We start from the raw sequence: 27825 nt of genomic DNA on the forward strand, positions 1-27825 counted from the left end.
CTGAAACTAAACTATATAAAAACTAAATAGAAATGTGTTCACAAAATATAAACTAAATTACAACTAACAAAATTGTTAATGAAACTAATAAAAACTAAGCAAAATTTTATTGAAAATTTGAAAACTATATCAAAATAAAACGAATTTAAAAAAGCAAAATTAAATTAACCTTGTTTTGGACCAGAAACTACATTCAGAAAGGAAGAAATAAAGGGAAGGTGAAATGTTTTTTGTTAATCCCATACTGTCTTTTACAGTATATTTATTTATTATGGTTTTTCAGTTGAATGGTGCATATTTTGCAATTAAATTTGTTAAAGAAAAATGAATGTGTGTCCTTTTCATGTCCTTTAGTTAATCAATTCCTGTGTACTTTGGAGTACTATTATTGCCACTTATACTAACCTGCCTTGGTATGGCTGTAGCATTTACTTCCAGTGGTTGTACTAAGATGGGCTAATAATGTCAATCTAGGCACTGAACATATTGAGAAGAAAATGCCGTGTTTTCTTGAATAATACTGGGGGCATAATGCAAATATGAAAATATCTTAAAAAAGAGCCACTTGACAATAATGATGATCAGGGTTATACATAGGCTGTTTATATGTTTGGGCCCAGGGGCCAACAAGTTATGTGTTAAAAGTGTGTCGCATACATAGTACCCCCACCCCTACTCACCTCGGGGGCAAGGAAAAAAAGTTCAGGCTCAGGAATTTTTTCCACTATCAGCCCTGATCCTGTCGCCCCAAAAGGGAGCACTGCCTTTCCACACCCATCTAATACATTCCAAAACCCTCTCCAAAGGGCCAAATCAGCAAGAGAACAGATATATGTAGCAGACATTCAAGACAGTGGGAAAATATGTCCATACAGTATGTATTAGTACACAAGCCTTTTAGCTTACAAACTGTACTTTAAATTCTGTAGCTAATGTTAAACTGAATCATTGGTTCCCAACCATGGCCCTGGAGTAACTGCACATTTTTTAAATGATTAGGGACACAATGATAATCAGATGATGAAATGATGATATCCTTAGTAAAAGCAGTAAAAGCCTTGCAAGACCTCAGAAAAGCATGTCTGATAAGAGAGACATCAAAAATGTACAGTACTGGGGGTACTCCAGAACCATGGTTGACTGCTTAACTGTATTATTAACTTTTTTTTTGTCACAGCTACAGTGCATGTCACAATATCTGAAGGCCAAGGTGTGCAGGCGATGGGACAAACAGTGCAAGAATATTTAAATTCCGCTGACAGCTACAGTATCTGTGATGCCAAAGGGCTGGCAATTGCGGTTACATCGGAGACCAGAGGTATTTTACTGCAATTGTCCTGCAACATACTCTACCATACATGTTTATTAATCGCTTTATGAGTCCTCCCTTTAAGGATGATGGTGGTTGTCACCTTAGTTGTACCTGAGAAGTATTTTAACTGATTTATTGTGTTAGGCTATTTTAAGTGGGTTTGGCAGGGCTCTGTGAAGTGCACTGTAACATCTTAACTGAAATAGCCCCCCAAAAAAGTTGTGTGTCGTTTAAAAAAACTGAAACTAAGTTTTAAAACTGTAAGCAAAATCTGTAAATTGTTGCATTTGTTTAATTTAGTTGTGTTGTTGCATTTTAGATTTGGAATTTTGGAAAACTTCAAGCCGCAAGGTATGTGCAATCAGAAATGCAGACATCGCAAAGCTGAAGACGGGAAGGCTTGAAAGTGCTTCCAAAAAGAAAAGGCAAGTTTATTTTCAGGAATCAAGTTGACTGCATCATCACAGCTTGTCAGCTCACAGTAAAACATTCTGCTACACAACAGCCAGTGCTCCACACAGAGATCTGATCTTATCATCATCATCATCCAGTCTGTCTGAAATGACATGAAGAAACAGAACAAACTGAGACAGACTAAATCTGTGGCAACGTCTCCAAGATGCTTCAAGAAACCTACCTGCAAAGCCACAGTGCTGTTAAAAGCTTTACACTGTAAAAATGCTGTAAAATGAGAATACTGTCAAATATAATGCATTAAAAAGTTTTTTATTAATTACCTTCTATTAACTAAATTAAATCAACATTTAGTGTGAGCATCCTTTGTGTTTAAAGTGTTTTTTCATGTCTCTTGAAGCATCTTGGAGACGTTGCCACAGTTCTTCTGGTTTTAGTCTGTCTCAGTTTGTTCTGTTTCTTCCTGTCATACCAGAAAGACTGGATGATGATTAGATCAGATCTCTGTGTGGAGCAAAAATCTCACTGGATTATTACAATTAATGGCAAAACTAATGTTTAGAAATGTAAACTGATATCTCCTACTGACACACTACAGCAAAAGATACAAATAACTGACTTAAAACCATTGTTTAGCTGCTGAAAATACTACTGTTGTAATCATTTTGGTCACCACTGTAAACTTGCATTGACATCAGTATTCTGGTGACACCAGTCAGAGAGGCTCCGGAATCTCAAAAGATTTTGGATGTGTTGAAGTTAAAGGAGAACTCCGGTGTGATATTGACCTAAAGTGTACTGAATCATGATACCGAGTGTGAACGTACCTTGCATAGCTCATCTCGTCTTGTCCACTGCAGTCCGAAATCTGGGGTCAGTTAGCCGATGCTCACAACAGGTTGTCAATGAGAGTCAATAGGGCATCGAAGTAGCCATGTAAATAAATCTCTGTTTTACGCCATTTACGAGGCACAAAGTAGCTCCACACTTCATTGGTAGACTTCCAAGGGCCCTGACATTTAAAACGAGACATTGAGAACCCAGAAAAAGCACCGGTAGTATATTTACAAGACGATTTATACAGACAGTAACTGCAAGAAAAAATACGGTCGCCGCCATCTTGAATTTAGTCAAGAGCAGGAAGGAACTTATCAGGTTATCAACTTATCAGGTTGTAGTTTCCTTCATGCTCAACACTCGACTTATCGTGACTAAATTCAAGATGGCGGCGGCCGTATTTTTTCTTGCAGTTACTCTCTGTATAAATCGTCTTGTAAATAAACTACCGGTGCTTTTTCTGAGTTCTCAATGTCTCGTAGATAGGTCAATATCACACCGGAGTTCTCCTTTAATGGAAAATAACTTGTTTTTCCGTGGGTGCTTGAGCATTCCTGCGGTGCCTATCCTTTCTGGTACAGTATTTTGCTGATATTCTGCTAATATTCTCTGTACAGATTTTGTAATATAAAATGATTGCATTGCAGTTTGTCCAGAACCAAAATTGACTAAGATTTTAAATAAATAAATAAATCTTTTATGGGCTTCAGATATGTAGTGAACAACGGTCAAAATGGCATTCCAAGGATCAGTTTATGGCAGGCCCCCTTCTCTATCTGCCAGGGTGGAGGAAGATGTGCCACACTGTGATTGGATCTTGGTTGAGGAACATAAACAAATGTTCAGAAACATCAGATAAGATGCCAGGACAACTACCAGACACCTCTAACAGAACAGGAAGGGAGACCTTCTGCAACCACGGCCACCTAAAAGAGGACTCCTCATTGGACTACGGATTGACCCCCTCCAATCCTAAGGTTTGGGAATGACTGCCATAAAAATTCCTTCAGAACTCAGGATGCAACAGCAGTGGCCGAAACAAAGAAGGCCACAAAGATCCATCCAAATCCATTCATACATATGTTTGGAGACCTTAAATTGATGTAAACTGCAACAGATTCACTTCACCCTTTGATAAAGTACAGTGTATGTTGATGGCCATTGACTGTTAACCTAACAGTTCACAGAAGCAGGCATATTAACATATTATGATATGAATAAGTGATTGTTCATCAGTTTCCTATCATGTTTGGACTCTTCTTGCTCCTCGTAATGTGGGTAACAATTTGAAAGAGGTTTGGTAAAGAAATGTTGCATTGGGTAAATTGTAAAAGACACTGTCTAACTTTGTACCCTACTATATGCAAATGAGTTCCACACTAGGGCGGGTAACACCATGGCCACCTCAGACACAAGTGGCCAATCACATTCCTGGAATGGAGAGGCGCTAGATTCCAATCTCCTCCTCATCAGAAAGAGATAAAGGTACCCTCCGAAAAGACACTCCTTGTACTGAGTCTAAGACCCGTAAGGGAAGAGACATTAACAGTTACACCGTACTGCGTCTGAGTCCCGTAAGGGAAGAGACATTAACAGCTACACCGTTCTGGGTCTGAGCCCCGCAAGGTTAAGACATTAGCAGATACAAGGTCCTGAGTTTCTGGCCTGACGAGGAAAGTGACTTCAAGACAGCTAAGGTTCCACTCAGCTCTTGAGTAAACCTTCTATACTGAATTCGGCTGCCCTTCAGTTGCAAAGGACCCAGCAGTGACGGACCCCGTCTGACTCCTGCCACTCCGAAAGCAGCCCAGTCCGCAAAGGACCTCCACATTGGCAGACACTGCCTTGAACACACAGCTCCTCAACGACGCAGCCCTGCTGCAAAGGACCCTGTGAGAATCCATCTGACCCAGCTGCCTGGTCCATGCTCTAAGGACCACCTCGGCACAACAGAAGTTCAGCATCCTCCAGGTCAGCGCATCGACGGCTACTGGAACGCAACTCTGTGCCCTCCCCACTGTACGCAACCTGCATCACCAGTGGAAGACGTCTCTGCCGCCGGACTGATCACCCGACCAAGTGGAACGTAACTATAAACTTACCAAACCTCTTTCCTAAAGACCTTGGCTTAGTTTATACCTGCAGCCTATGTTTTCTAACCTGTTTAGATAACATTTACTTGTGGTCAACATTACAAATGATAGCTATATTGTTTGTTCCGAGATAAATACGCAGTTATTTATCATTAAACCTACCAGAGCCATTAAGTGGGTTTCCCATAGACAACATTACCATAGAAATCTCTTATATTGCTACTTTCAGCTCAACAGCATTGCATTCTGCCATTCTGCGTTCATTCCATTTTGTTAGTTTCTACACTTTATTTGGTATCTTCTTTCACATTTAGTTGCCTATTATCTATTAGCAGTGTGTATTCATTTATTGGTTTATCACTAGTGTTGTATTTACTCTTGCATATCTGTTGTTAATAAATTTAATTAATCTTATTACAATTGTGTCTTCATTGTGTTGATGATTCAAGGCTCTACTAGCTAGCTAAACCACCAAACTTTCAGATAAATCAGTTGACCAACTCCCTCCAGGGTGCAAGTCTCAATTTATTGACCTATTGCCAAATTAACAGTCTTTGACTGATACACTGAACCCAGCGAGGTGGGAATTGGTCATCTGATAGACTCACAAATGCACCTTGAGTGACATGTGACCCAAAATCACAGCGTCATTGGTGACGTGAGCCCCGTTTACTACAGATAATTTGAAAAATATGCATTCAGTAGCGATGCACTGATCATCTAGCCATAAAATAGTTCCAATGCGCCTCCACACTAAATTTAAGCTGTCTGACGCTTGGGATCTGTTGTGTGGATGCTCTAATATGCTGTAAGGACCAGAGTAGACACTTTTAGTTTAGAACAGTAGCATTCATTGTCCAGCTGAACTAAATATGTTTATCTCTATTAAAAAGCAGGAAGTCAGTAGGGGTGGTGTTGCGGTGAGCAAGTTGTGTATTGTAGAGAATTTTGGTTAGCTCAAAGAATTTAAGATGATCAATATATGTGTGTATATATGCATGAGACTGTTTCTCTCATCACATATACACTGCAAACTCCACCAGGTCTTACGACCAATGAATAGGATGAAATGAGTTATTTAAGACATACATTTCAGTCAGGGAAAGTAGTTTAACTCACAGGAAATCGTGTATAATAATCGTCATTAAATATACGCGATTTCCAATTTCTGATCAGTAACAGTAATGATGATATCGACTTGTTTCTTTGTCCAGCAAATTACTCAGCGATACTCATTACTCTGACGTTGGCCCGTCGTCACGGCAACGCATTTTACTAACCAGAACGGAGTCAAAACAATTGAACAGAATAGGGCTTAAGGTAGCAATATGAGATCGAAACAGTTTAAGTGACTTTTGTAATGTAAGCATTCAGCACAGAGAATCATTATATGTGAATATATGGTTGTTTATTAAACTATTCTACTTACAAACGATCGCACATAGACAAACGTACATAAAACACAAATAGACAGAGAACGCGTGAGAGAGAGAGAGAGAGAGAGAGAGAGAGAGAGAGAGAGAGAGAGAGAGAGTAAGAGAGAGAGAGAGACAGAAAGTGAGTTTGCAAAGGGACAGGAATGAAACGGTTCTGAACATCCTGAAATCGTTTCTTTTATAAAACGCCTTAAACGCAGCTATCTACGTTTGTAGAAAGGACGGATACTTGCAAGCTTGTTGTTGTTGTGCATTGTTCCGTTTGTGTTCAGTTCAGAAAGTCCTTTCCAGTTCCTTGAGAGTATTGCAGGCCTCATCATCTCCTCCGCTAGGTGAGACCCCCCCCCCCCCATGGATCTGGGGGGAGGTGCGGGTGACGTGTCTTTGTGTCCCGAAGGCAAGAGAGAGAGAGTGAGAGAGATGAGGGAAGGTTTATAAACCTGTAGGTCGTTCACGCCCACAGTTGGACCTTGACCAATCCGGTTGATCTGAGTTTTGGAGGGAAGATTGAAAGTCTTTGTCTCTCACAATGGGGTTTCGCATGTGGAAGCTGATTGGTTGTTTGGCCACAAAACTTTCAAAAGTTCAATAATACATATAAAGCAAGGAGTTATTAAGATGCCACAAACATTAACATTTAGGGAATAATAAATGCTGCTCATAGACACCAAACATGATCTATGTATCTTCTCGTTTGACTGAGTGATTCTAAATGTGAGAGTCTTAGCATGCACAATAATTCACCTATTGCGGATTAATGTTTGAGGCCGACATACATAACAGAAACAACAATATAAGAAAAGGTAACACATTGATACGTGTACATTTCTATATAACTGTATGTGGGACTGCATGTCTGAATAAGGAAAGTCTATCTTTCCCTGCATTTCTGGTAGGAGTCTTATCTTGATGGTGGGGGGATGAGCTGGATAGTGAACAAAGGACTGGCTCATAGCACATAGGTGTTAATCATGGGGGAGAAGTCATTTAAGGAATATAACTAGTTATTTCATGTCTGATTGGCTCCAGGCACTACAGTATCCATTGTATAGCTGAACACTGGTAATCAAAGGTTGTATCAGCGATTTCAAGCCTGAAACATAAAGTGTCAATTTCAGCTGACCTTTCTTCACGAGGCACGAGATATGCCAAAAAAACTATCGGTGCTACCAACCATTCCACAGATAAACAAACAGTGTTCCAGCCAATCACCGTCAGGGGGTTGGTGTTGTGGATTTTTGCTCTGCCTCCCTCACATCCCTGCACCAGTAGGAAAGTCCACAACACCAAACCCCTGATGAAAAATTTGGCGAGCTAACCATTGCAGCTAACCACATTAAGGCTAATGTCCTACAAGTAGTGCAACAGATTGATGCGTTAGCTGAAGTCAAAGAGAAAGTTGCTGATGTGTCAGAGTCACTATCCATTACTTCCACTCTGCAAGATGTGTTGACGTGCTGAGTTTAATCAAATGTGTGTTGGTCCCAGTTTGGGAGGTTACTCACTTCACAAGTATCAAAATTAAAAGTGTTCATTCTGCAAAAAAATGCACTGTCAGTATTTTACTATTGTTTTTGGGTTACTAATTATAAATCATCTTTATTACTTACGGTTACATGCTAAATATTTAATTTACAGCAGTGCATCTCATAATCTGTCTGTTTGTAACGATACTGTCTTATGAGAACCAAAAAAATCACAATTTTTAATCTCTCAAAAAGTAATAAGTAGGAGTAAGAATTGTTTGCCTTTAATATAGATGTAGAAACAGAAATTGTAATACTCTCCCCTGTTGAAAAAGGTAGGTTTTGATGCTGGGATGCTGGTTCTTAGCTGCTCATGTGCTGGTCCAGGACCATCTTAAACCAGCTAAGGACCAGCATCCCAGCATCAAAACCTACCTAACCAGCATATGCTGTTTTTTTCAACAGGGTCCAATGGTAATTGAAGGCAGCTGCTCTGTTTGATCCAAACAAAAACATCATTATCACTACATCTACATTTCCAGTCTGTGTGTAATGTTCACATATGTCTCCAAACCCTCCCAGAATAGGCCACTGTGACCTAAAAGACAATCGTAAAACATTTCGTCATAGCTACAGGTCGACAACACCAGTGTTTCCCTCTGCACCTTAAGGTCAGGGTGGCCATTGAGGGGGTCTCGTCCAAAGGGCGCAGGATAAGTCAAAGATCCTCCATTCCTAATGTACTCTGCTGCAAGTTCCTCTGCAGGTGGAAGGAAATGAGGCAATTATGCTGCGTTCCAGGCAGGTCTTTTAGCTCGTAAATCACGACTTCAAATCACGACTCACGATTTTGTAGAGTTCCAGGCAAGTCACGCCAAACTGCCTGAGTGTATTTATTATTATTACCGTTCCGGTGCACTTTCACGGGTAAAGGTTGAAAAAACACAAGTAACGGGTTGCCTGGAACGCGGCATTAGCCTCACCTTGATTGCCCCTCATGTGCTCACATAGGGGTGAGCGGGGCACAACCTAACGCGGGGTTAATTGTAACACGCATGGTTTAAATATTTCCACACATGCTAGCATAACCAAATTTACGGTGTTTACTAGTTGCCATAGCAACACTATTCAGAGAAAAAAAGAGCGCCAGAATTCAAAAGCCTTTTGAAGATATCGCTGAATATTTATTTTACCATAGTAAAAGTACATTTCTGGCTGAAGTAAGCTTTTCATTTCAGTTTTTAGTATTCATTTAAAGTTAGACAAAACTGCTATTATTTTAATCTCCAATTTGTTATTTATCAGTTTAGATGGTTTATTAATGCTTGACAAACCAGCAGAAGACACTAACCTGTTTTAGACTCCAGTGGCGCAGCTGGGGAACGTTGTAACACTGTGTTACAATATGCCCCGCTGTTATTAAACTATGCTATTCTATGGCATATGCGGTGCAATTTACACTATTTACTTCTAAGGATTTTGATAAGAAACCACAAGAAACAGGTGAATAAAGGCTGACAATCAATGTTTAATATTCAGAAGTTATTATTTCAAGAAATGTAAAGCATTTTGGCTGGTTTATGTGTGTCGTGTTCTGTGAGAGCTGTGTGTGGAGAGAGGGGAGTGTTTTTCTGAATGTCTAAATGTGTTTCATTTATTTGTCCAAATCGTTTTGAGCTACTGTACAGCTGTGTGTTGCGATCAGGGCCGTTCAAATCATTGTTGCGATATGTTCGTTGTCAAACTCCAAAATTAGATCATTTTTATTTTTTTAAAAAACGTCATTACTTCATTTGAAAAAGTTAACACTTGTATTTTACTGACAAAATATTTTAGTTTGTTGTGTATATTTTTTTCATTCGATCAGATAACATTTTAAGCTGTCATATCGTGTTACAACGTGCCCCTCAGATGTTACAATGTACCCCACCTAGGGGGCATGTTGTCACGTTTCACTTCCTTTCTTTTGAGGCAAATAACGAAAAACGTATACACTGTAAATGTGAAACAAAGCAATATATTTGTACTAGACAAATGTGAAAATAATGTGGATAAATGTTGTACTCTGAACCCCAAGTGGATTTACATAAACCGCGAAATTCAAAAAGTGTTAGGTTGTGCCCCGCTCTCCCCTACTGTAGGTTAATTACATTTCATAGAAATTTAAATGAATGTTAGAAACTGTAAGTTGTTTGGTTGATGTAATTAACATTGGCTTTAAATTCAGTTTAGTAAAGATTGTGAAACTCTGATGCTTTACTGGTGAGATACTTGTTGGTTTTATTCAGCCCCTAGAGAGTATTACTTTAGCAGCGGCTTTTTTGAGGCAATAGAGAAATCACCCATTTTGGACAAATTTTGCCATATCTTGAAAATGTTGACAGCCACTGGAGATATGCATTAGTGTCACGGAAAACTTAATGTACAATTGTGACCCTGGAGCACAAAACCAGTCTTAAGTCGCTGGGGTATATTTGTAGCAATAGCCAAAAATACATAGTATGGGTCAAAAATATTGATTTTTCTTTTATGCCAAAAATCAATAGGAAATTAAGTAAAGATCATGTTCCATGAAGATTTTTTGTAAAATTCCTACTGTAAATATATCGAAATGTAATTTTTGATTAGTAATATGCATTGTTAAGAACTTAATTTGGACAACTTTAAAAGTGATTTTCTCAGTATTTAGATTTTTTTGCACCTCAGATTCCAGATTTTCAAATAGATGTATCTCGACCAAATATTGTCCTATCCTAACAAACCATACATCAATAGAAAGCTTATTTATTGAGCTTTCATATGATGTATATATCTCAGTTTTGTCAAATTTAACCTTATGACTGGTTTTGTGGTCCAGGGTCACAATTGGTCTGTTAAAAAACAGTGAGTTAAATCAAAAGAAAACATAAATGTTTGGCTTTTTTTATATTTATTTCAGTACAATTGGAAGAAAATTACAATGAGCAGCCCCTCGCATACAGAAAATGAGGACGTATGTTATGCTTATTATTTTTATTTCCAAAATGTCAAGGAAATAAAGGCAAGAAGTCCTAATATACATTCTTAATATAGGCAAGGCAAGTTTATTCATATAGCACATTTCATACACAGTGGTAATTCAAAGTGCTGTATAAGAGGAATTAAAATAATCATAAAAGGGAATATAATAATAATAATGATCACAACCAAAAAAACCTGAGAATTTAAGAACATTTAAAATGATTTAAAAACTGATTTCAAATTAATTTAAAACAGTTAAGATTAAAAACACATAAAATACAATGTAGCACAGTGCTCATCCAATAAACAACACTGCTATATTATATATAGCAATATTGATTCAGATATTTTATCATAAAACAGTTAAGATTAAAAACACATAAAATACAATGTAGCACAGTGCTCATCCAATAAACAACACTGCTATATTATATATAGCAATATTGATTCAGATATTTTATCATAAAACCCCCAGAATATCCAGTTACCATCACCTAACCTTTACCACGACTGTAATCAATCTATGACTATAACATACTGAGCTTAACTAACAATTTATGTTTTCAGCATTTGGCAGCACAGAGTTTGGGTGCAGAGCATCTCGAAGTGTATCCAGAATCTTCTGAAGCTCCTCTGTGGTCTCCTTTATTTTTGTCACAAATTTCATGGTCTCAGACTTCAGCTCTTCTGCCTGTTGAGTGTTTGAAGGCAGCAGGTTTGTTGTGTCGCTGTTATTTGATGTCTGGTCAGTCGACCCAGCGGTTTGGCTGCTGGTGGCTTGTGGCTCTCGTTGACGCTCTCTTAATGCGTAATCTTGGCGGATGTTGTGGATTTCTCTAGAGTCGAGAAAAACAAAGAAGACATCCACAGCTACAAAAAGTGCAGACAAAACTCCAGTAGCTGCTTCAGCCACACGAATGACTCTCCCAGCTTGAGCAGCAACCTTCCCAACATTTACGACTTCAATTACACGGAGAATCTCCGGAATTCCTCCCAGCCCTCGTCCAAGTCGAGTTCCAGCATTTGCCCCAGGTTGTGCATTGGAAAATGAGTCATCGCTTGTGGAAAACTGTCTTTCTAAAGTTTCCACGGCTATTTGGATGTTTTGGATGCAGCAAACTGTGGAGGTGATTTTTTCCTGGAACTCTTTTATGAGCATTTTGATCTTTTGCCGGTTTGTTTTCTGGTTAACCATGTTTGTTATATTGCTGTAACCAGCTGTTACTCCTCCAGCTACCGCCGTACCGATTCCCACTCCTGTTACTATCAGAGACGCTCCGAGAGTGAACGGAGAGAGAACAAGTCCAACTACAGATGTGATTCCTCCAGCCAGTCCTATGACACCTCCTGTGAGACTGCCTACAGTTGTGTTGAAATGGACTCTTTCCAAATCATCAGCCAGGGCTCTCAGTTCCTCTAGTGTCCTATAAAGTTTCCTAATAGTTTGCATATTCTGGAAAAAAGACATCTAATTTACCCCATTTTGTTTAAAACCAGAGCCAATGTGCAATTTTTTTATAGCAAATTATAACAATTAAATATTTTCATAAGGTAACTAACCTTTTGTCGAAGATAATTAATGATAAAAGGTCTGGTCAAGATCTCGCTGACGGATGGGCGATCCGCTGGATCGGGCTGAAGTGTGTCTGCTACCAGCTGACGGGGTTCATGTTTTCATGTCTCTTATTTTGTATTTGATTAATGCTGTTGTGTCTTGCTTCCCTTTCCCTTTTGTATTCCTGCCACTGGCTCCACTGTTCCATGTGTCATGTTGTGATTGGTTGCTAGGGTCTTGTTCCTCTCATTGGTTAGTTTATGTCATGTGACCAGTATTGTCTGGTATATATAGCCCTTGTGTTTCAGTGGTTCCCTGTCGTGTATTATTGTTGTAACCTGCTGTTTGGTGAGTGTTTGTTTATTTCAAGTCTGTTCATGTCAAGTCACGTCAAGTCTAGATCTGTAGGTCTGTTTCAAGTCAAGTTTATGCCAAGTCTGTACACACCAGGTCAAGTCTGTGTCAAGTCATAGTTTAGATTATGTTTTGGATTATTTCACTCTTTTAATAAATCTGCACTTGGGTTCAACTACCTCTCACCGCTCAGTGGACTTATTGTTACAGAATACGTACCTCAAAAGGAACTCATCAGTATCCCGGGTTATAGAGAAGTACATTGAGGAATTTTGTGGATGTCGTCATTTGGTGGACTTTAATGACGTGTCTTTAAAGGGGATTTTCCAAAATTGACTGAAGGATTCTTTGAACTACCTAATGCCAGACAACAGATGCTCAGCTACGCTAGAACAATATATTGATTGTGCACTCCGGTTGGCTGGTTCACCATTTACTGTGGGAGTTGTGGATGAAGAGCCCCACAATCCCACAGTATCCCTCACAAATCACCCTGCTCATGTCACGTCTGTCAAACCACAGCCTGTTCACGTCATGTCTGCCGAGCCACAGCCAGCCCACATCATGTCTGCTGCTCCAAAGCCTGCTCACGCCAAGCCTGCCACTCCAGGACCTGCTCACACCAAGCCTGCCACTCCAGGGCCTGCACATGCCAAGCCTGCCCTTCCAGAGTCTGCACTCATCATGGCCGCCCTTCCAGAGTCTGCTCACAAGATGGCTGCCCTTCCAGAGTCTGCTCACAAGATGGCTGCCCTTCCAGAGTCTGCTCACAAAATGGCCGCCCTTCCAGAGTCTGCTCACAAGATGGCCGCCACGCCTGAGTCCCCGGCCAAGATGGCCACCACACCTGAGTCCTATCACTACATCATGGCCATCTTGAGCGTGTGGGCTGGATATTGTGCTCCAGACGCCTTGTCTGTCCACGAGTCTGCACCTGAGACCTTGACTGTCCACGAGTCTGCTCCAGAGGTCTCGTCTGTCCTCAAGTCTGCTCCGGAGGCCTCTCTGGTTTATGGGCCCCCTGCCCTGTCTGCTCTGCCATGGCTACCCGAGCTCCCTGATCCACCATGGCCCCCTAAACTGTCTGCTCTGCTGTGGCTACCCAAGCTCCCTGATCAGCCATTGTCTGTTGATTTGTCTGCTCTGCCATAGCTACCCGAGCTCCCTGATCAGCCATTGCCTGTTGAACTGTCTGCTCTGCCGTGGCTACCCAAGCTCCCTGATCAGCCATGGCCTGTTGAACTGTTTGCTATGCCATGGCTACCCGAGCTCCCTGATCAGCCATGGCCTGTTGAACTGTCTGCTCTGCCATGACTACCCGAGCTCCCTGATCAGCCATTGCCTGCTGAACTGTTTGCTATGCCATGGCTACCCAAGCTCCCTGATCAGCCATTGCCTGCTGAACTGTCTGCTCTGCCATGGCTACCCGAGCTCCCTGATCAGCCGTGGCCTGTTGATCTGTATGCTCTGCCATGGCTACCCGAGCTCCCTGATCAGCCGTGGCCTGTTGAACTGTCTGCTCTGCCGTGGCTACCCAAGCTCCCTGATCAGCCATGGCCTGTTGAACTGTTTGCTATGCCATGGCTACCCGAGCTCCCTGATCAGCCATGGCCTGTTGAACTGTCTGCTCTGCCATGGCTACCCGAGCTCCCTGATCAGCCGTGGCCTGTTGAACTGTATGCTCTGCCATGGCTACCCGAGCTCCCTGATCAGCCGTGGCCTGTTGAACTGTCTGCTCTGCCGTGGCTACCCGAGCTCCCTGATCAGCCGTGGCCTGTTGAACTGTCTGCTCTGCCGTGGCTACCCAAGCTCCCTGATCAGCCATGGCCTGTTGAACTGTTTGCTATGCCATGGCTACCCGAGCTCCCTGATCAGCCATGGCCTGTTGATCTGTATGCTCTGCCATGGCTACCCGAGCTCCCTGATCAGCCGTGGCCTGTTGAACTGTCTGCTCTGCCGTGGCTACCCAAGCTCCCTGATCAGCCATGGCCTGTTGAACTGTTTGCTATGCCATGGCTACCCAAGCTCCCTGATCAGCCATGGCCTGTTGAACTGTCTGCTCTGCCATGGCTACCCGAGCTCCCTGATCAGCCATTGCCTGCTGAACTGTTTGCTATGCCATGGCTACCCAATCTCCCTGATCAGCCATTGCCTGCTGAACTGTTTGCTATGCCATGGCTACCCGAGCTCCCTGATCAGCCATTGCCTGCTGAACTGTTTGCTATGCCATGGCTACCCAAGCTCCCTGATCAGCCATTGCCTGCTGAACTGTTTGCTATGCCATGGCTACCCGAGCTCCCTGATCAGCCATTGCCTGCTGAACTGTTTGCTATGCCATGGCTACCCAAGCTCCCTGATCAGCCATTGCCTGCTGAACTGTTTGCTATGCCATGGCTACCCGAGCTCCCTGCTCCGCCATCGCTCCCTACTCTGCCATGGCTTCTTGCTCTGCCCTGGCTTTTTCTGCTCCACTGCCTGCCACTGCTCCATGGCCCAGGTCCTCCTATGCCTCACTGTCTTGTTCCTTGTTTTTCATTGGTTAGTTTATGTCATGTGACCTGTATTGTCTAATATATATAGCCCTTGTGTTTTAGTGGTTCCCTGTCACGTATTCATGTCATGTCTAGTCAAGTTTAGATCAAGTCTGTTTCAAGTCAAGTTTATGTCAAGTCTGTGTCAGTGTACAATTTATCAACAGGCTCAAACAAACATACAAGTTGTATTCCCACTGAGGCAAAACAATTGGGCAAACGCATTTGTAAATCAGTATAGAAAGTTGGGATGCACAGATGCATTGGCCACTGATTTTTATCCACCAATTTTGGATTGTTTTTTAAAACCATTGGCATATCGAAATTGCATGAAAAGGGCAGATACTGATGGTTTATTAATTAACTGCCTTGAGACAATGAATTGCATCTCTGTTGCATAATCCAACTTTCTCTCTGCAAAATAATAAAATACTTGCCAAAACAAAATAAAATCGGTACAAAATCGTTTGTCAGACAGCATAGTACGGCCTATGCAAATGTGACATTGACGTATCCAAAAGTGCACCTGCAGTGCGTCTGTGAACAGATAAAAATGAATAAAACTATATAGACTACATTAAAAAGGAATATATAGGCCTATACACAAAATATATTTCACAGTAATCATTAACATTAACAAAACAAAAGAAAAAATTGTGCTGAGTTTCAGATCATTGTAAGGCGCTCCGAAGTTCACGGAAAGGAAACCAAAGCTTTTATTCATTTTGCAAAAGCCTTAAAGTTCAAAATTATGTTTTGCTTCTATCAGCATTGGTATGACCATACATTACTGGGTAACTATTGCAATGATCTTGTCGACACCTCACATATCATATTTTTCTTGAACTTGACATCGCAGCCTGTTCATTATCAAAATTAAATACAGTTAAAGAAGTAGTTTAATGATGTCTTTCTGGAACTTGAATGTGTAAGTTGCACTTGATCTCTATGGAGGGACAAACTGCTCAGATGAATGAAGGTCTTACGGGCGTGGAACGATATGAGGGTATGACAGAATTTTCATTTTGAAACAAACTAACCTATTAAATGGTTAATAAACTGATGCTAATTTTAGTTGACACTGCATTGGTATTTCTTAATACATTATATTAAATTCCCTGCAATATATCACAACATTATTGTTTAACCTGTTGTATCTGTTTCAATCTGATGAAAGGAAAATCTTACCGCACATTTCAGCATACACAGCTCATAGATGACACATCCCAACCCCCATATTTCACTGTAAAATGTATTAACAGCATGGTATAAGTGTTCTGTTTGAAAAATAGAAATATATTGTATAGCCAGTCATAACTGCAGTTTGAAGATGTTTTATTACGTTTTTTCCTCATAAGATTTGCGATTCAAAATCTCAGGTGCAACATATGAAGGGTTATTTTCTTCAGTTTGCTGTTCAGTGGACCTGATAGAAAGAGGGAAAATATGGTGCAGAATCCAGATCACAAAGTACACATGTATATGATTTATGCTGTATTTTTTGTAGCATGCATTGAAGAGTCCCTGACAAGTTATGTTTTGAATTATAGGAGGAAACAATACCATTGATGAACCACTCCAAACTTTCCAAGACGGATGGTTCCAAATGTAGTGAAGAATATACTCTATAATAAGAAATCAGATATATTTTTAAAACTTTGAGATTACATGAAGATTTTTTGTCTCAAGGATAATGTATTGACAGCAATGTACTGAAAACAAATTACAAAATTTTTGTTGGTCATTTTCACAGATCCCTGTGAACGGGGATCATTTTGACACTGTATTCTGCTTCGAGACCAGTAGTTGGCGACATCACTTTGTCAAGAATCACTAGTGAAAGTGTAATGGGAAAAAAGACATGACATTTACATGGAGATGGTAAAGACATTTATCCAAACCCTGCTCTTTGGAACCTGTTTTGAAAAGCTTTTGTTTTCAAGCGGCCAAATGGCTGCTGTCATGTAAATGAACAGCCAAAACACATAAAAAGTTCTCTTTCATCATCTCATGTTCGAGATCCACCTATGGGAATTGCATCCGTACCTCACCTCTGCACAAGCATCCAACTGCACCGAGTCTGGCTAGACAGACAGAAGCACGCAGCCAATTCCAGGTAAGGCCCCACCCCCTTACCTGAGAGCATATAAGGCCCGCACACACTGCTATTCTCCAGTTGACATTCGCTTCTCACGACCTCTGGTTTAATTTCTCACAGCTTGTTGGAATTTTCGGACATTCACTTTTGTCTTCAGGAGGATATATCGTTCATATCAGCCTCCACCAGACATGATTGTTTCCCTCTCTATTACAGTTGTGTCCTTCTGCAAGCCGTCCACACTGCACTTCATTTCAGTCTGTCCACCTTTTTTCTTGCTCGTTCCCTGTCACAGCTGCTAAACATGGCTTAGGGAACGAGGAAGATGCAGGCCTTCTTGAAGGCTCTGATAATGAAGAGGCTATCCCGCCTTCCATAGCACCGCAGGCTCACGTGCCTGCTGCTCTTCATCTATGATGGGAAACTCCTGGGATCGCCTCCCAGCCCAAGAAAGCAGCTTATGCCTGTCCTTCCTGCTTGTGCCAAGCACATGAAGTACAGTCGGGGAGACCCTTGTCTTGAGGTGAAAGACATGATGGCTCTCCATTGACACCTCAATCGTTCTCAAGGTGGGATGCTCGCCTCTCCCAAGCCTTTTCTCCCTGGCAGAATGGACCGTTTCTCTGCATCCATCCATCAGGCTTCCTACAAAGCCTCTGTGTACACAGTTAGGGCTTGAAAGTCTCCTCTCTGTTCTCGGCTTACCAGGCCAGGCTTTTTGAGGATATGGGTAAGCAGCTGGAGAAAGGGTCTGCCCCTGCTCTAAAAGGAGCTTGTCACTATCAACATTTTCATTCTCCATAATGCCCGCCAGGCCGTCCAAGCCAGCGGGCGTTCAATGGCTCTTTTCTTCGTCGGTAAGCGTGCACTGTGGCTCAACCTTTACAAAGCTATACAGGTATTCAAGGGCAGGCTTTAAGATGGTTCAGATCATACCTGTCCGATCGCTACCACTTTGTTTATTTAAACGAGGAGTCATCGCAATTATCACCAGTAAAGTATGGATTGCCACAAGGATCTGTCCTAGGTCCTCTGCTATTTTCAATTAACATTTTACCCCTTGGTAATATTATTAGGAAATATGGGATTAGTTTCCATTGTTATGCTTATAATACTCAACTATGTATTTCAACAAGACCAGAAGAAACTTCTAACTTAGCAAAGTTAACAGAGTGTGTTAAAAATGTGAAAGATTGGATGAGGAATAATTTTCCACTATTAAATTCAGATAAGACTGAGATATTACTTATTGGACCAAAAAAACAGTACACAGAATCTCTTATACTGCAATTTGCAGCTAAACGGATGTACTGTTATTTCCTCTACAATCAAAAATCTGGGTGTTATATTAGACAGCAACCTGTCTTTTGAAAATCATAATTCTCATGTTACAAAAACAGCATTCTTCCATCTTAGAAACATTGCTAAGCTACGGAACATGTTACCTGTTTCTGATGCAGAAAAGTTAGTTCATGCATTCATGATGTCTAGACTGGACTATTGTTATGCACTACTAGGTGGCTGTCCTGCATCTTCAATAAATAAGCTACAGGTAGTCCAAAATGCAGCTGCTAGAGTCCTTAAATATATGATCATATTATATATGATCCTAAGGTCCCTAAGGTCGCAAAACTCTGGACTTTTAGTAGTACCTAGGATAGCAAAGTCCACTAAAGGAGGGAGAGCCTTTTCACATTTTGCTCCCAAACTCTGGAATAGCCTTCCTAATAACGTTCGGGTTCAGACACACTCTCTATGTTTAAATCTAGATTAAAGACTCATCTCTTTAGCCAAGCATTTACATAAAGTATCTCATAACGTTGTACTTCAGGTACATCTGATCAAATGCACATCAACATTCTTCAGCTTGGGCTAAGCACATAATTTTTGCTTGGTTGGAACAGCAGCTACGCTAATTATTTCTCTGTTTCTCTGTTTCTTGGTTACTAGGAATTACACATAATTAAGTCTGAATTCAGAATACCCGAGAAGAGATGATGCCAACCCCTCTGAGGACCTCAGATGATGCCAGCCTTTGAAACAACATACAGCACTACACAATTTTGCTACAAGTTTGATTGCAAAACATAATCATTACTATTAGTGTTCATCATCTGTTTGATTACACCATTACTGATTTTAACATACATCTACACCATTTGTACATCGACTTGACATACAGTAGTCACCACTAGTAAGCTACTAAATATATTGTAGTAACCTGCATTTTTGTACAGCTGCTTTGCAACGATTTGTATCGTGAAAAACGCTATACAAATAAACTTGAATTGAATTGAACCTATCATGTCTTCCTGATAGCCAGAAGCGACGTGTCATGGGAGCACCAGTGAAGGCAGGTCAAGCCCTCTTTAGCCCCGTCATCGCCCATATGTAGCAGTGCTGTGACGACAAAAAGAAAGAAGGCGAGGCAATTCCACTACCTCTGATAACAAACGCAAGCGGTCAGCCTTATGCACGAGTCCATGTTCTTCTCTGAATATACTTACTGGAGAATAGCAGCATGTGCAGGCCTTATATGATCTCAGGTAAGGGGGTGGGGCCTTACCCGGCATTGGCTGCATGCTTCTGTCTGTCTAGCCAGACCCTGTGGTATTGTATGCTTCTGCAGATATCAGGTACGGAGACCCTTCCCATAGGTGGATCTTGAACACAAGATGTTTCAGAGAACCGGGGTTAGGACAATAACCTATTGTTTACCGTTTCGAAAATGGTTTTGTGTAAACAGCCCCTTAGGGTGTTTCACAATTGTTGCATTTATGGTTTCCATTGGATTATTTTACATCCTGATTTCTTCTTGGTTTGTCGACTACTCCTAACCACTGTATTGTATGCTGTTCCATATATTCATTATTTTACGATTCACACATAAGATTAAACAAGTGTAAAGCCAAATTAGATTTAGATTTTAGATTTAGAGCACTTGAATACAGAATAATAGGCTCCAGCGCTCCCTTGTTCCCATATAGACGATATGTATAGATTAAGTGCGTTTAATCTGTACCTCGGGTCGCAGGTTCTTATGCAGGATCTGTTGATCATGCAGGTACTTTAAAGCCATGCAGATCGTTAAAATCCAGTCCAGAATCTGTCAAATCAGTAAAATGTGAATGTACAAATTTTATTTTGTTAAAAATGCAATATTTATCTTGAACGCAAGAGGTTAAAACTGATTTGGAATGGCACACTCCTGTCTACATACAGTCTAACTATTGAAAGTGCATACAAGAGCAAAACAAAATGTGACCAACATATGGAGTATGAATACTTTAACAAAGCACTAATTATCATTAGATACTTTTACTGGTTGCTTAGGTGTTATAAACCACGGTTGCACAGTCCTGTTCTTGGAATGTCAACACCCTACAGAGATTTGTTCCAACCTCCTCCAACACACCTGTCTGGAAGTTTCTAGTAATGACCTAGATTAGTTGGTTCAGATGTTTTAATAGGATTGACAATGTCGGTCCAGTTTAACAAATCATGCTAACGTATGGATGGATCTCTGCTCCTGGAGAGCCAATCAAGTACAGTTGCTTGTATTTTTAAGTAAAGCTGAAGATCCCAGTGCCTGTAGTAATATGTTAAGCCTTTCCAACCATCTACAATCATACCTCATTCTCAGAAAACATAGCATTTCCCTTCTTTTTGTTTTTGATTTTCTGAGCGAGATCTCCGCCTTCACAGTGCTCCAGGACAAGATACACACAGTCAGAATCTGTAAACACATGTATTACTGTTTAAAATAATTTAATGCAACTATTGAATGTAAATGAACAGAATCATTTTAGATTTTCTCTCAACCTATGATAAATTCCTTGTGCTGGATGATGTGTGGGTGACTGAGATGGGGGAGAAACATAGATTCGTCCTAAAAACAGACAGGAATTTACTGAGTCACATTTATTTATAGCACTTAAAGGGATAGTTCATCCAAAAATGAAAATGTGATGTTTATCTGCTTACCCCCAGGGAATCCAAGATGTAGGTGACTTTGTTTCTTCAGCAGAACACAAACCAAGATTTTTAAAACCGGTCAGTCAGTCAGTCATATCATGGCAGTGGATGGGCACCAGACCTTTAAAAGTAAAAAAAAAAAAAAAACATGCACAGATAAATCCAAATTACACCCTGAGGCTCGTGACGATACGTTGATGTACTAAGACAAGAAACGATCGTTTTTTTGTGAGAAACAACAGTATTTACAACATTTTTTAACTTTGATACACAGCCACGTCCAACTGTCATCATCCGGCTCGTTACATGTGTATGCGCTCTGGCGTAGTATACACAAACGCCGGAAGCGATCTGTCGCGTATATACGACACTCGGTGACTATGTTTACATGGACACCAGTAATCTAATTAATGACCTTATTCTGAATTAGACAATAATATGATTTTAGAATTTTCCTTTCATGTTCCTGTTTTACATGTTGTAGTACATAGATTGGTTAATGATACACATCATTACATCCACACGCGACACTATCAGTTCGTCTTCGTTATGGTATTTTGACTTTTCGAAATTTTACGAAAGCTTGAAGTGCAGTTAATTATTTTTTAATGCTTTATTTGCATCATCGTTTGGACCTAATCAGGGCTCTGGACATACGCAACTATTTTTGGAGAACGTGAGTTAAAATTTGCCGTGTTCGCATTTATGCGAGTGCATGCTGCGCTGTTTCAAAGCGTCTGCTCCATGGCGCGCGTTTCAGAGCCAGTCAGTTTTTAGGAAAAAAAACACGCAAGCACTGTCACTGAAAGCCAGTTTAGTTTAACCTTTTTTTGTTTGTTTTCATTTTGAAAACCCTGTTATCTTTGCCGTTTACCTCACATTACGCTATGGAGGCTTTCTTTTAGTGTGATTAAGGTGTGTACATGTCCATACTGAACTTAATTCGTTTTGTGTTTACTTCGATTATGACTTTAGTCGGATTAAATGAATCAAAAATCTCAGTTTACATGGTTGATTCTTAATCAGAGTATTGTCTTAATCGTGTTAATATCAGAATATTATTGTCCATGTAAACGTACTCATTGTTTACACAGTGCACAGAGATTGTGGGTAAAGCGGCTATTCAAAATAGTAATTACTTGGCGCTTATCCTGATTGTTCAAACCGATTTAAAGCTAAAAGATTACGTTTGCTTGCGCGAACTCATCCGGGACTGTTGACTTTTCACCAATTTCCCTGTAGTTTGCATAAACTACGTCAGAGCACGTACACATGTAGTGAGCCGGATGATGACAGTTGGACGTGGCTGTGTATCAAAGGTAAAAAATGATATAAATACTGTTCAGTTTCTCGCAAAAAAACGATCATTTCGTGTCTTAGGACATCAATGTATCGTCACGAGTCGCAGGGTGTAATTTGGATTTGTCTGTGCATGTTTTGTTTTACTTTTAAAGGTCTGGTGCCCATCCACATCCATTATTTGGCTGACAGACTGCACCGGTTTTCGTTAAAAATCTTTGTTTGTGTTGTACTGAAGAAACAAAGTCACCTTGGATGCCCTGGGGGTAAGCAGATAAACATCACATTTTCATTTTTGGGTGAACTATCCCTTTTATACAATACACATTGTTTTAAAGGAGAATGAAGAGCAAAAGAACAGTTACTGGGATCATGAACTACGAAACTAAAATTCCCTTGATCTTTTGACATATAGGATGGTTTTCAGAACTCAGAACTTTGTCGTTAGTCTAAAATCAGCTTATATTGGAAGCACTCTGCCAAAAGTGTGATTAACAGTAATAGTGTGATTTAAACAATTCTTCCTGAGAAGATCAACAGCTGTTTCTAAATCACTGCCTGTTTAGTCCCGCTCATCGATTTGCGCATGTAGTGTTTACTGGAGAGGCAAATACGCAGGTCTAAGCAGAAAAGAAACAACCCTGCTGAAAAAATCAATCTGCTTGCCAGCTATGACCAGCTAAAACCAACCAAACAGTCTAGGCTGGTTTTAGCTGGTCATAGCTGGCAAGCAGGCTGATTTTTGAGGGGTTTTGGCCACTTTCCCAGCCTGGCCAGGCTGGTCTTAGTTGGTCATGCTGGGAGACCACCAGCTAAAACCAGCCTGACCAGCCTGGATGACCAGCTAAAACCAGCTACTTCCAGCTTAAACTGGCTAAGACCAGACAACCAGCCTAGGCTGGTTTTAGCTGTTTTTTTCAGCAGGGAATAATATGGCTCTGAGGATAACAAGGCGTACCAATGTTAGGAAAAGAGAATTAACTATTTTTAATGAAGATCCAGACCATGTCGGTTAGAACTCTGTCTTTCGTTCTCTTCAGCGGGTTAATTTACAAACAAGGCACAATTCAACTCGTGATTTTCAAAAAGAAGATCCTGTGCCGACTATATTGAACAGTACAAAATAAAAAACAAAGGCAGTTCATTATACCTTTAAAGGGTTAGCTTACCCCAAAATAAAAATGATCCCATGTTTTACTCACCCTCCAGCCTTCCTAGGTTATACTAGGTTTTACTTTTTCTTTCAGACAAACACAATCGTAGTTGTAGGCCTACTACGAAAACATCCTGGCTCTTCTAAGCTTTATAATGGCAGTGAATGGGGACTGTGCATCCCTTCATCATAAATAAAGTTCTTCACATGGCCAGGGTGTTAATAAAGGCCCAGTGATGTTTTTTTGTAAGAAAATTGTCCATATTTATGACTTAATAATCTAAAATAACTTGCTTTAAAATAAATAAAATAAGTTTTAAATGTGACCCTGGCCAACAAAACCAGTCAGAAGGGTCAATTTTTGTGAAATTGAGATTTATACATCATCTGAAAGCTGAATAAGATGTATGTTTTTTTTATATGATAGGACAATATTTAGCCAAGATACAACTATTTGAAAATCTGGAATCTGAGGGTGTAAAAAAAATCCAAATATTGAAATAAATCGCCTATAAAGTTGTCAAAATGAAGTTCTTAGCAATGCATATTACTTATAAATTAAGTTGATATATTTACGGTAGGAAATTTACAAAATATCTTAATGGAACGAGATCTTTGCTTAATATTCTAATGATTTTTGGCATTAATGAAGTATGTATAATTTTGACCCATACTGTCATGGTGTGCTGCGGGTGAAGAACCATAGGAAAAAACACAGGAGCCAGGAGTAGAAAACAAACAAACAAACAAACAATTTAATGAACACAAACAGGAATCCAGGAATACAAACAACCACAAAGTAACTTTAAGACCAGACAAAGAAACTGGGGAACAAATAACTATTTAAAGAGTAGCAGAAGGGAGTGGATAATTACAATGACAGGTGTACACAATCAAGGAACCAAACAAGATAATGAGGGGGAACTCCAAATAGGGGCAACAGGGGAAACCAATACAGACTGAATACAAGCGGGAGACAACAGAAGAAACCAAAACATGAGTCCATTGGGGGAGAAACACTAGGAAAACATGGACACATACAATGTGTTTTTGGCTATTGCTACAAATATACCCCAGCAACTTATAACTGGTTTTGTGGTCCAAGGTCACAAATATGGATATTTTCTCTTATAATGGATGGATGAATGCACTTTATTGGGCTTTAAAGCTTGGAAAAGCCAGGATAAATTTTAATTTAACTTAGATTGTGTACATCTGAAAAAATAAAGTAATTGTCCTACTTTATATTTGGTGGCCCTAACTACTATGTACATCAAAAAATAAGAGATGGGATACGGGTAAGGTTAGGAACAGCATTGATAGTATGGGTAGGGTTAAGGGTGAGTTATAGTATACGATATGGGCCAACAGTGTAATTATAAATGTAATTAGATGTTTTTTTTTTTAAATGTCCACCTTGTTCTTCAATGCGGAAGTAAGCTTTATGGGTGAGACTTCTGACGTGCTGCCATAGGGAACTAACGAAACAAAGTGCTATAATCAGGAAAAAAGTTTGCAGTACAAACCAGCACATAATTAAGATAACACATTAAAATAATATGGAAAGAGACACACCAATTTGTAAATCAAGCAGCAAAATGATCTGTTTTGTACTGCCAAAAATAACTGGACATGGATTAAACTAGAAGCCAGACCCATAAAACAGCTTTTTTTCCCATAAGAGTGTCTGTGGCTATGTAAAAACATGAACACAGCCGTTCAACAGTTTGGGATAACCTGTGATATATATATTCAGGACTTTTTTTGATAAATAAAAAGTTAAAAAGAACAACATTTATTCAAAATAGAAATTGAATTATAATGTAATTTAACTAGCACTTTGTATCAATTTAACACATCCTTGCTTAATAAACTATATAATTTCTTTTAAAAAAAAAGAATAAGAAAAGAAAAAAAAAAAACGTTTGTTGTTACAAAAGATTTTTATTGTAAATAATTTCTTTTTTTTTTTTCATTCATCAAAAAATAAATAAATAAATAAATAAATAAATCCTGAAAAAATGATCACAGGTTCCAAAAACATGAAACCCCACAATGGTTTCCAAAACTGATAATAAGTCAGTATATTAATATGATTTCTGAAGGATCCTGCAGATCGAGGCGGGGCTGAATCTGGGGTGGGGCTGCATGTGTCGCCCCGCCCACATGCCTTCTCATTGGTTGTAGGTAAATTAATGATGTCGAGATAGCGTAACCCCCACAATTCATCTCATTGGTGGCAAAGTAATGATTTTACAGTTAGTATTAGTAGAACAGAAATTAAGAGTATTATTAAATATAAATTAAAGAAACAATGGCAACAACAATGGGAAGAAAATAGGAAAGGACGATGGTTTCATAAGATTCAAAGGAGAGTGGGAGAAATAAGGTGTACAGGGAGGAGTAGGCGAGACGAGACAATAATATCAAGGCTTCGGTTTGGACACACGGGATTAAATGGAACATTACTGAAAATAAACAGGGAAATGTGAATATTGCGGGCAGTGGAAACACGTCATATTAGAGTACAGGAAATATGAAACTGAAGACAATTGACCTTATGCACGGAGCGTAATATGGAATTACCCATATAACCAAAAGATGGCAGCAGAGGATTATTTATTATGCAGCTGCCTTTTAAACTCCCTATATTTTTCAAGACGTCTTGCTTTTCGATTTATTATAAGATTACTAGTATAATAGATTGTAGTACTTTTACCGTCCTTAAGTATATAGTATAGGAAGTGCAGAAAATCGTTAAGCTCACACACAAACAGCCTATAAGGGTGAATTATTTAAATACTAATATATAGTTCACTACAAATGCATTAAATAATTGTGGTATAATATTTAAATAATGCACTCAATATGAATCGATATAGGAATATATTAGAAATAATATAGAAATATTTTATAAAATTTAATAACTACATCTTTTAAGTTTTTTTGAACTGTAAAATCTATTGAATAGCCTATATTTAACCAATACTAATATATATGTTATTTATAATATATATATATATATATATATATATATATATATATAAAACCATACTTGTTCCCGCTGTAGTTTTGTTACTCTAAATTTAGTCTGAAATATTTAAGCTCTTTTTTTTGACATCAGGTTGTCAGATGTTTGTCCTGTTTTTACTGCCAATCATAGCAATGTATCGCGCATATTTAGCCGAATTACTCTTAAACTGGCATTTGTCATTCTTGATACGGTATATATGGACATTTGGTCCTCTTAGACAAACAACACTTTTCTTCGATTGTGAGTGGATTATGTAGAGAAAACGAACAAAGTACGCTCATATTACGGCACAGTACAGGTGACCGGGAATGACTTAGCTGGCTTGACTAAACAAGGAAGTAATCCGATATGGTCAATTAATAGCGAAATCAGAAGAAATGAAAATATGTTTCAATTTAAGATGGTCCTTAGTTGGTTTATGCTGGTCCTTAGCTGGTCATGTGCTGGTCAAGGATCAGCGCAGTGGATGATAGGAAATGTAGTCCAGGGTGACATGCGACAGTTTGTGTAGTGTGACAGTCAATGTAATAACAGTGTGACATCTGGTGGCGAGCGGACGGAAAGCCGTGGACCGGATTCGAGACAGTATGTACACAATAAGTGCATTCTATCAAATGATTAATTTAAATGTAAGTACATTGCAGTTTAGTCCACCTAAATTAAAGTCGGACCAAAGTCATATATACGTAGAATAGCTTAAGGGTAATGGGGAAATTTTCATTTTTGGGTGAACTATCACTTTAGGAATTAATATTCATGTGTGAGCTATAAGAATTTGTCTTTCTCCCTATTCATCGGATCTCAGATCTCATTACAATCAACTTACCTGGTTGGCGCTCAACTTTTTAATGACAAATTGATCACCACCTTCATTTTTCACCAGGATCTTATTCCCCTCTTGACTCACTAGAGAGTAGCCACGTTCATTTAGAGCTGACTGACTGTTGCCCATTGCTGTAAATTTCTGCAAAGCAAAATGTTTACGAAGGGAATACATTTATGTGTATTCAAAGTAACCAAATGTTCAAGAATACAAGGGTAAATAATTAAGCAGATACTTTCAATATGAGAAATGGAAACAAGACTATCTATTTAAAGAGCACCGTTTCTTGTTCCTGTTTTTCTTTTGACAGATCAACTAAGATAATTAATGTTGTTTAGATAACATAATATTATAATATTTTATAGTTTCTGTTGTTTAAACTAAACTTGTTAAGTTAGCTGATTTTTTATGAACTAAAAATGTTCAGGCAACCTGGTTACTTACT

At 39.5% G+C, this 27825-nt stretch overlaps 2 pseudogenes; both read right to left on the reverse strand.

Moving 5' to 3' along the window:
* Positions 1-27825, reverse strand: part of LOC141338782 (uncharacterized) — a 551053-nt pseudogene that overhangs the window by 153978 nt on the left and 369250 nt on the right.
* Positions 10974-27509, reverse strand: LOC141338866 (uncharacterized; annotated as a pseudogene).

Source organism: Garra rufa, chromosome 1, assembly GCF_049309525.1.
Source record: "Garra rufa chromosome 1, GarRuf1.0, whole genome shotgun sequence".
Taxonomy (NCBI): Eukaryota; Metazoa; Chordata; class Actinopteri; order Cypriniformes; family Cyprinidae; genus Garra; species Garra rufa.